Below are 8,818 nucleotides of genomic sequence, written 5' to 3' on the forward strand. Positions count from 1 at the left end.
AAGACTCTTGAGAATCCCTTGGACTGCAAGGGGATCCAACCAGTCCATCCTAAAGGAAATCAGTCCTGAACATTCATTGGGAGGACTGATGCTGAAGCCGAAACTCCAATACTTTGTCCACCTAATGCGAAGAACCAACTCATTGGAAAAGACCCTGATGCTGGGAAAGATTGAAGGCGGGAGAAGGGGACGACAGAGGATGAGATGGTTGGATGGCATCACTGACTTGATGGGTATGAGTTTGAGCAAGCTCTGGGAGTTGGTGATGGATAGGGAGGCCTGGCGTGCTGCAGTCCCTGAGGTCACAAAGAGTTGGACATGACTGAGTGACTGAACTGAACTGAAATGAAACCTCCTGTGGATGGCCACTGACCCGGTGCATGAGGCATAGCCCCAGGCCGTGTTGCTGACCTACCCACGTCTTTTAAAATCTGCTAATAGGGTGAATTACATCAATTGCTTTTTGAATGATGATTTAGCCTTGCATTCCTGAAATAAATCGCTTGTGGTTATGTTTTATTATCCTTTTTACATATTGTTGGATTGTATTTGCTGAAACTTTGTTGAGGATATTTACATCTATGTTCATGAGTTATATTTGTCTGCAGTTTTCTTGTAATGTCTTTTTGGTTTTTGATTGTTTGTTTGTTTAATCATAGCTATGCTCCTCATGTATGATGACTTGGGAAGTGATCCCTCTTTTCAGTTTCCTTAGAGTTTGTGTACTCTAAGTAAATTTTCTTCCTTAAATATCTGGCATAACGTGGGAGTGGAGTTTCATTTGTAAAAAGTTTCTTAACTAGAAAATCAATTTTTGACAGAATGTGATCATTCAAATCATGTTTATTTTAAGTGAGCATTTACAGTATGTGTCTTTCATGGAATTTACCTGTTTTATTTATCTAAGTTCTCTAAATTCATAAGCACATAATCATATTTCCTTATTATACTTTTAATTTTGGTAGGATCTAAAGCAATTTCACCTCTTTCATTTCTACACTGGTAATTAGTGCTTTCTTTTTTTTTTCTTGGTCCACTTGGACAGGGGTTTATGAATTTCATTCATCTTTTTGTAGCACCATTTCCTTTCTGTTACTTTTGTCTTTTCGGCTCCATTGCTATCTGGTCTTCTTATTTTCTTCCTTCTGCTCACATTGATTTTTAACTTACTTTTCTCTTTCTACTTTCTTATGAAAGTAGCTTAGGTCATGTATCTGAAATATTTTATTCTTTCTAAAGAAGCATTTTAAGGCTATAAAATTCCTTTCTAAGTGGGTGGTTAGCTGCAAGACACATGCTTTTTTAAATTTCTTATAATTGAATATATTTTTTTCAATCTCTTTTTTTTTTGTTTGACCTGTGATTTATTTAAAAATCTGCTTACCAAATATTTAGGGATTTCCCTAATAATTTCATGTTCTTTATTTTTATTTAGTTCTATTATGATCTGGCTAAGTGGTAAAGAATCTGCCTGCCAATACAGGAGACACAGGAAACTCGTGTTTGATCCCTGGGTTGGAAAGATCCCCTGGAGGAGGAGATGGGAACCCAATCCAGGGTTCTTGCCTGGAAAATCCCATGAACAGAGGAGCCTGGAGGGCTACAGTCCATGGGGATGCAATGAGTTGGACACGACTGAGCGTGCACACACGTTATGATATGAGACACGCTTTGTATAATTCTAGTTGTCTTACATTTGTTAAAACTCGCTGTCTTTCTGTCTCTGCTGCCACCTTGGCACCTGTGAAAAAGCGTATGGTGAAGCAGGAGGAAGGCGCGAAAGAAAAAGAAAAGCAGGTCCTGGAGCTTCCTCTTGACTGTACCCACCTGGTAGAAGATGGAGTCATGGATGAGGCCAATCTTGGGCAGTTTCTTCAGAAGAGAATCAAAGTGAAAGAAAAGCTGGGAATCTTGGTGGAGGGGCTGTTACAACCGAGAGAAACAAAAGCAAGATTACTGTAGCTTTTTCCCCAAAAGGTATTTGAAATATCTCACCAAAAAATATCTGAAGAATAATCTATGTAGTTATGAGTAGTTGCTAGCAGCAAAGAAAATTATAAATAGTGTTACTTCCAGATGAACCAGTTTGAAGAGGAGGAAAATGAAGAGTAAAACTCAGTTATCTGGAATATGTGTGCTATTGCTATTGCTGCTGCTAAGTCTCTTCAGTCGTGTCTGACTCTGGGCGACCCCATAGACGGCAGCCCACCAGGCTCCCCCGTCCTTGGGATTCTCCAGGCAAGAACACTGGAGTGGGTTGCCATTGCCTTCTCCAATGTGTGAAAGTGAAAAGTGAAAGGGAAGTCGCTCAGTTGTGTCCGACGCTTAGCGACCCCATGGACTGCAGCCTTCCAGGCTCCTCCATGCATGGGATTTTCCAGGCAAGAGTACTGGAGTGGGGTGCCATTGCCTTCTCCAGGAATATGTGTATAACTTCTTAAATAAAACAAAGAACACCAGCAGCAACAAAAAGACAGCTGTGCTCAGGACACAATTTGGTGAGCACGTATGCACACCACGCAAGTGCTAAGCCAGCTCAGTCGTGTCTGACTCTCTGTGACCCTGTGAATTGTAGCCCCTGACTCCTCTGTCCATGGGATTCTCCAGGCAAGAATACTGGAATGGGTTGCCACGCCCTCCTCCAGGGGGTCTTCCTGACCCAGGCATCCAGCCTGCATTTCTTGGGTCTCCTGCAGTGGCAGTCAGGTTCTTCACTCGGGAGCCACATGGGAAGCCGTGAACACCATATTTGGTGTTGCTCAGTCACTCATTCATGCTTGACTCTGTGGCCCCATGAACGGCAGCACGTCAGACCTCTCTGTCCTTCACCATCTCCTGGAGCTTGCTGGCTCAAACTTGTGTTCATCGAGTTGGTGGTGCTATCCAACCATCTGGTCCTCTGCCATCCCCTTTTCCTCCTGCCTTCAATCTTTCCCAGCATCAGGGAAAAATTAAATATACACCACATATAAGATATGGAACGTAACATATACTATACATCACTTGTCAACATATTGGTTACTATTCCACATACGCTTGAAAAGAACACATATCCCGCTGTTGCTGGGGGAAGTGTTCTGCTGATGTGAAGGTCGACTGGGTCCGGTTTGGTAATAACGCTGCTCAGCCCGTGTGTGTCTTCCCGGATCCGTGTCTCTTAACTCTAGCTCTGCCTATCTGTTGACAGAGGCGTGAGGAGGCCTCCAACAGTGAACGTGCGTCTGTCTGTTTATCCTTGTGGTTCTATTAGCTTTGACTTTATGACCTTCAAGTCCTTGTTGTTAGGTGTAGTCACACTTAGAATTAATTTTTTATCATTATATAGTATCTTTTTATCCTTGGTAATATTTCTTGCTCCAAGTCTATATTGCCTGATATTAATATAGCTACTCCAGATTTGTTTTGTTTAATATTTAAATAAAATCTTTAAAAACTGTTTTTACTTTAAACATATATGTGTTTTTATTATCAAAGTAGATTTCTTGAAATAGCGTATAGTTGTCTTTTTAAAGAAAATACAATTTAATAATCCCTGCCTTTTAGACCATTTACATTTAATGTAGTTATCAAAATAGTTGCATGTACATCTACCACATTATTATTTTTTGTTTATTTCTTCTATTTTTGTTCTTCTTTTTCCCCTTTCTTGCTTTTTTTCTGGATTATCTGAGTGTTGATAATTAGATAGATAAATAGAAAGAAGTATCAATATATAGATAAATTAACATATACTTATATATCTTAGTAATATTATTCATAGAATAACATAACATAATAATAGAATATTATTATTCTATTTGAGTGCACTAGATTTGTGCCATATTCTTTACATCCTTCCTTCAGTGACAAAGTTTTCAAAGGACTGCTTTTATAGAATTTATGACACTGCACTGTTTGATTGATTTGTTGGGTCCGCTAGTCTGATTGAGAACTGAAGCTTTTACTTTGATTTGCTTTTCTATTTATCACTTAGCACATAAAAAACTTTCTAAAAATGGTCTTTGAATAAATTAATGAGCTTAAGATATTCAATAAAACATATAATATTAACCAATTGTTTCATTTTATCAGTAGCGATTTCTTTTTTCCAATTACCTAAACAAACAGCCCACAAGTCAATTTTCTTCCTTTCCTTCCAAGAAACGTTCTGTTTCCTCTTTCCTTAAACCGACTGTTGAGTTGTTCTCTGTCTCTGGCGCTTTTCCGACCAACCTACCAAGCATGCAGCTCCTGAGTTATGAAGTCTCCCACCCTTGCCCCCCCAATATCTGCCCTTTCTAAGCTCAGAACCTCAAATAAGTCTCAGAACTCCCTCCCATAGGGTGGACCTTCAGTAAACATTGCTTAATGAACAAAAGTAGAGCTAATTTTTTTTCCCCATCAGATTGGATTTTTGCTTTAATGCAATTTTTTTTTTTTCCTTTTTTGAGTCCTTGAGGGAAAAAAAGGCAATATCCAGAGGAACACAGTGGGGCATTGTGTCAGGTGGCCCAGAGGAAGGGGGATGATGCTGCATCTGCCCAAAAACAGACGCGCGTGGTGACGGCAGAAGCGGAAATGATACTGCATCTGCCCAATAACGGAAATGATGCTGCATCTGCCCAATAACAGACGCGCACGGCGACGGCAGAAGCGGAAATGATGCTGCATCTGCCCAATAACAGACGCGCGTGGTGACGGTAGAAGCGGAAATGATATGCATCTGCCCAATAACAGACGCGCGTGGTGACGGTAGAAGCGGAAATGATATGCATCTGCCCAGTAACAGACGTGCGTGGCGACAGTAGAAGCCATCCCAAAGGTGCCAGGGACACTTCAACTGTTTTTGCAAAACACAATGTATTTGTTGTTGTTGTTTCAATTGACTTCTGGTTTGATACCGTTGAAATAGAAAGTTCTAAACCAGTGAGCATTTCAGGAAATCAATTTATGCTAAATTCAGACTCTGGGTAGGATGCTGCTGCTGTTTGCGCTTGCTTGACCTCCCTTTCAGCACCAAGTTCTCTGTCCACAGCGTTCAGGAACAGAAGTGCTCATATTTCCCACATTCTTTGTTGTCATAAGCCCTGTAGCAACAGTATGTGTTCTGACTTCCAGTGCAGCAGGGAGAATGGGGGTGTTGTTGGTGCTGACCTCCTCCACTAAACAACGAGGTCCACGTCACCCGGTAATGCTGGGACAACAAGCCCCTGTCCAGAGGTCGTCGCCAAGCCTGGGGCGCGAGCGCCAGCACCTTCGTCTCCATGCTGTGTGACCACAGCATTAGCATTTCCGTGATAAGTAGAGGCGCTTCGCTGACATTTGGATCAGTGCAGTCGTCATTAAATGGTCTTATTTCTTAAGCTGTGATCTTTTTTATCCTGAAGGTAGTGCAGATTGTGAGTGGTCCGGGAAGCGGGAGAAGGACAGTGTTTACCTGATATATTAACAGAGCCAGGACAGGCTCCTGGGACACACAAGGTCTGCTCCAGACAGGCCGGTGCACAAGCCCCGAAGCCCCCAGATCACTTCCACCTTCAGTTCATCTCTTCTTATCTGACCTGAGTCATCCTTCAGAGCTCAGGTCAAGCTCAGCCTCCACCAAGGAGTGTTCCTCAACCCTGATGACAATTTACAGCCTGAAATATATAAAATGCTAACAGAGACTGACCCAAGTAACATCAGAGATAACACCTTTGAGCACATTATCTATCCTCAAAATAGAACGGTGCTCGTTTCCCCTTATTTAAGGTGAGGCAGCAGACACTCGGAGCAGCTGAAGGTCCAGTGAGAGCTCGGCCACGGGTGAGCACAGCCCCACAGAGCTAGGGCTCCTTTGAGATTTCAAACCCCAGGCACAGCCCTGCTGACATGTGACGTGTGACATGTGACAGGCCTGAATTCCATTTGCAGGTGTGTTTGCTGATATACTGAGCTAAAGAAAATGTGCTTTAATAGCAAAGAGTATGGCTTGTATTTATTTCCCATTGTTCTGAGTCTTGAGCACATTCATATATCTTTAAACTTTTGGTACGTATTCAAGGGGGGTTCCCCAATGGCTCTGGGGTAAATAATCCCCCTGCAATGCAGAAGACACGGGTTCAAGCCCTGGATGGGGCAGATGCTCTGGGGGAAGAAATGGCAACCCACTCCAGTATTCTCACCTGGAGAATCCCATGGGCAGAGAGCCTGGTGGGCCACAGTCCACAGGGTCGCAAAGAGTCAGACACGAATGAGTGCACACACGTATCTTCAAGACTGAAGCCCAGCAAGTGCCTCTTCCCTTCTTAGCAGGCTTGGGTTTGTGTTTGCACTGATGACCCAGGTATCCGTCCAGTCAGAGCGACCCTGGACAGCTGGGAAGCTACCACGGGAGGTTTTGAGGGACGCCGCCTGCACCAGGAAACAATCCCTGCTTCTCTCTGCTGAAAGGACGTCTGCCAGATGGTCAGGTCCCAGCTGCTTATGGGATGGGGAGAAGACTGAGGCGGGAGTGAGGGGACCCTTTAAGTTCGCGCAGCTGGCTGGCTGCAGGGACACAGGTTCCGACTTCAGAGTCACTGCTCCCTGCTGTCCGGTGCTGCCTTCCACTGCTCCTCTCCCCCGGGAGGGGAACGTGTTTACACCCATCTGTAAACGCAGCGGAGCACCTCCAGCCGTGCACCCCGGCGTCAAGCACAGCAGCAGAGCATTTTGTGACCAGACAATGTATCTCAAACATCCACTTCAGCCGTTTCTTAGGATTAGCTGACAGTTTGTGTTTTCAGGAGACATAGAACTAAGTTTTCTCAGAATATGCTATTACCATTATGAGAAGATACTTGCCATTTACACGTTAAAGGTTATTTATCCGGGCTGTGCTAGTTTCAGGAGTACAGCAAAGTGGTTCAGTTATACATACACACGCGTCATCCTTTTTCAAATTCTTTTCCCAATAAGGTAAGGCTGTTGCATAATACTGAGCTGAGTTCCTCATGCTATACAGTAGGCCCTAGTTGGTTATCTATTTTAAACATAGAACTGTGTACCTGTTAACATCACATTGCGATTAGCACAACCCTGCTAATCAATTATACTCCAACATAAAAGAAAAAGTTTAAAAATTTTTTTATCCAAATTTGGGAAGTCTACTTGCTGTCTAAAGCCCACTTTGGGCCAGAAAATGGGAACTTTGGCAGATTAGCACGTGATCACACTTGCCGCACGTATTGACCTCATTTAAAAGGTGAGGAAATGAAAACTCAGCAGCATTAGCTAGCAGCCTAACATCCAGTGTGGGTGCCGTCAGATCACCTACAAGCCGGACTCTGGAGCCCCCGGCCTGGGGCTGTCCCGGTCGAGCCGTGGAACCATCGGCGCTTCGCGTTCCTGGGCTGGGGCGGCTGCGGCGTTTCTGCAGCCGATAAACAAGGCCTGCCTCCCACCCCTCAGGAGCTGAACCCGGTCACAGTTACACAATGTCCCGCTGAGATGGAACCAGGGTGCCATGCCCCCGTGGCATCTTGTTCCCTGAGCTTTGTTAAATCTTTTAATTAAAGCATGTTAACAAAGCCAAAGAAAAATAAATGGCCCTGCTTGCAAGGAAATTAAATGGAGGAACTAAACCCATTTATAATTATTGTATTTCAATTAGGCTATAACAGGGCTGGGTGAACAGAAAGATAAAAAGAAACAATACTGACATGTGCATTTCATAAATATTTGCAAAATCCTGTTAGAAAGAGAGCAATACAAATAACACTTTAAAATAGTCCGGTCCCCGGCAGCGCCCTTTATGCTAATCACTGTATGAAATAATTTATCTGCCTTGTTCTCACCAAAATTCATCCTAACATGCTAACAAAGCTTTTTACTACTCTTCAACCAATGCATGAAATTCCCTTGAAGGAAGACACTATATCAATGCATGATAACATTTTAATTTACTATTTTAAAATGAAAATACAATTAAACTTTTGAAAGAGCTAGAATTAAATTTAAACCCTGTCTACTTTCATGCTCAAATAGCCAGTTTTCACTGGAACAAGAAAAATATAAATTGCCAGCTTCTATTTAATCCAAATTTCCCCTACCATTTGAAAAATAATTGTATGCATACCTAATTTTCTGTTCTGACAAAAAAAAAAAATGAAAAGCATGAAAAGAATTGACTTTTTTTTAGTCGCAGGTAAGCTGCGGCTTACCCCAGAGCGCTGGCGGGGGAGGTAGTGGCGATGAAGATCTGTCTCCCTCCTTAGGGCCCGCATCATGGAATATCCCCCACCCAAAAGATCCCGTCCTTCAGGCTGGGGGCTGTGGCCAGGACTCAGGACTCAGTCCTAGATGAGCCGCTTAGGCTTTCCTCCTCCACACCCTGGTTTTAGTGTCTGCAAATTTTCAATAATCAAAAGTCATCACCTCCTAGTTTACAAGGTGAGGTGGGATCCCGTCTTTGTAGAGCTGAGTCCCAGGGCACAAGGTGGGCTGGGGGCATTATGACTGCCATCGTTATTGACCAGGATCTTGGGTTTATTTGCTTTGTTCATAGAAAATAGACAGGAAGCTAGTCTTGTTAATGTACACTCACATCATCAGGGGAAGAGGAAGCTATTTGAAAACCACTATCATCTCACGAGGAGCCGAGTAGAGACAAGCAGGATGAGCACTAGGAGAGGGCTTCGTAACAAGGGATGGAACGCTTTCACATTTGTTGCATCTAATAACAAAACGATCTATGACAAACATAGTGTATTGAAAAGCAAAGACATCACTTTGCCAACAAAGGTCCATCTAGTCAAGGCTATGGATTTTCCAGTAGTCACATATGGACGTTGAGAGTTGGACTATAAAGAAGGCTGAG

General features: G+C 43.1%; 1 pseudogene; it reads left to right on the top strand.

The window, feature by feature from the left end:
• Positions 1-1,659: 1,659 nt before the first annotated feature.
• LOC147350033 (large ribosomal subunit protein eL22 pseudogene) lies at positions 1,660-2,112 on the top strand (annotated as a pseudogene).
• Positions 2,113-8,818: the final 6,706 nt, after the last annotated feature.

Source organism: Bos grunniens, chromosome 20 (genome assembly GCF_055505025.1).
Source record: "Bos grunniens cultivar Pamir isolate PY7600 chromosome 20, Bosgru_T2T1.0, whole genome shotgun sequence".
NCBI lineage: Eukaryota > Metazoa > Chordata > Mammalia > Artiodactyla > Bovidae > Bos > Bos grunniens.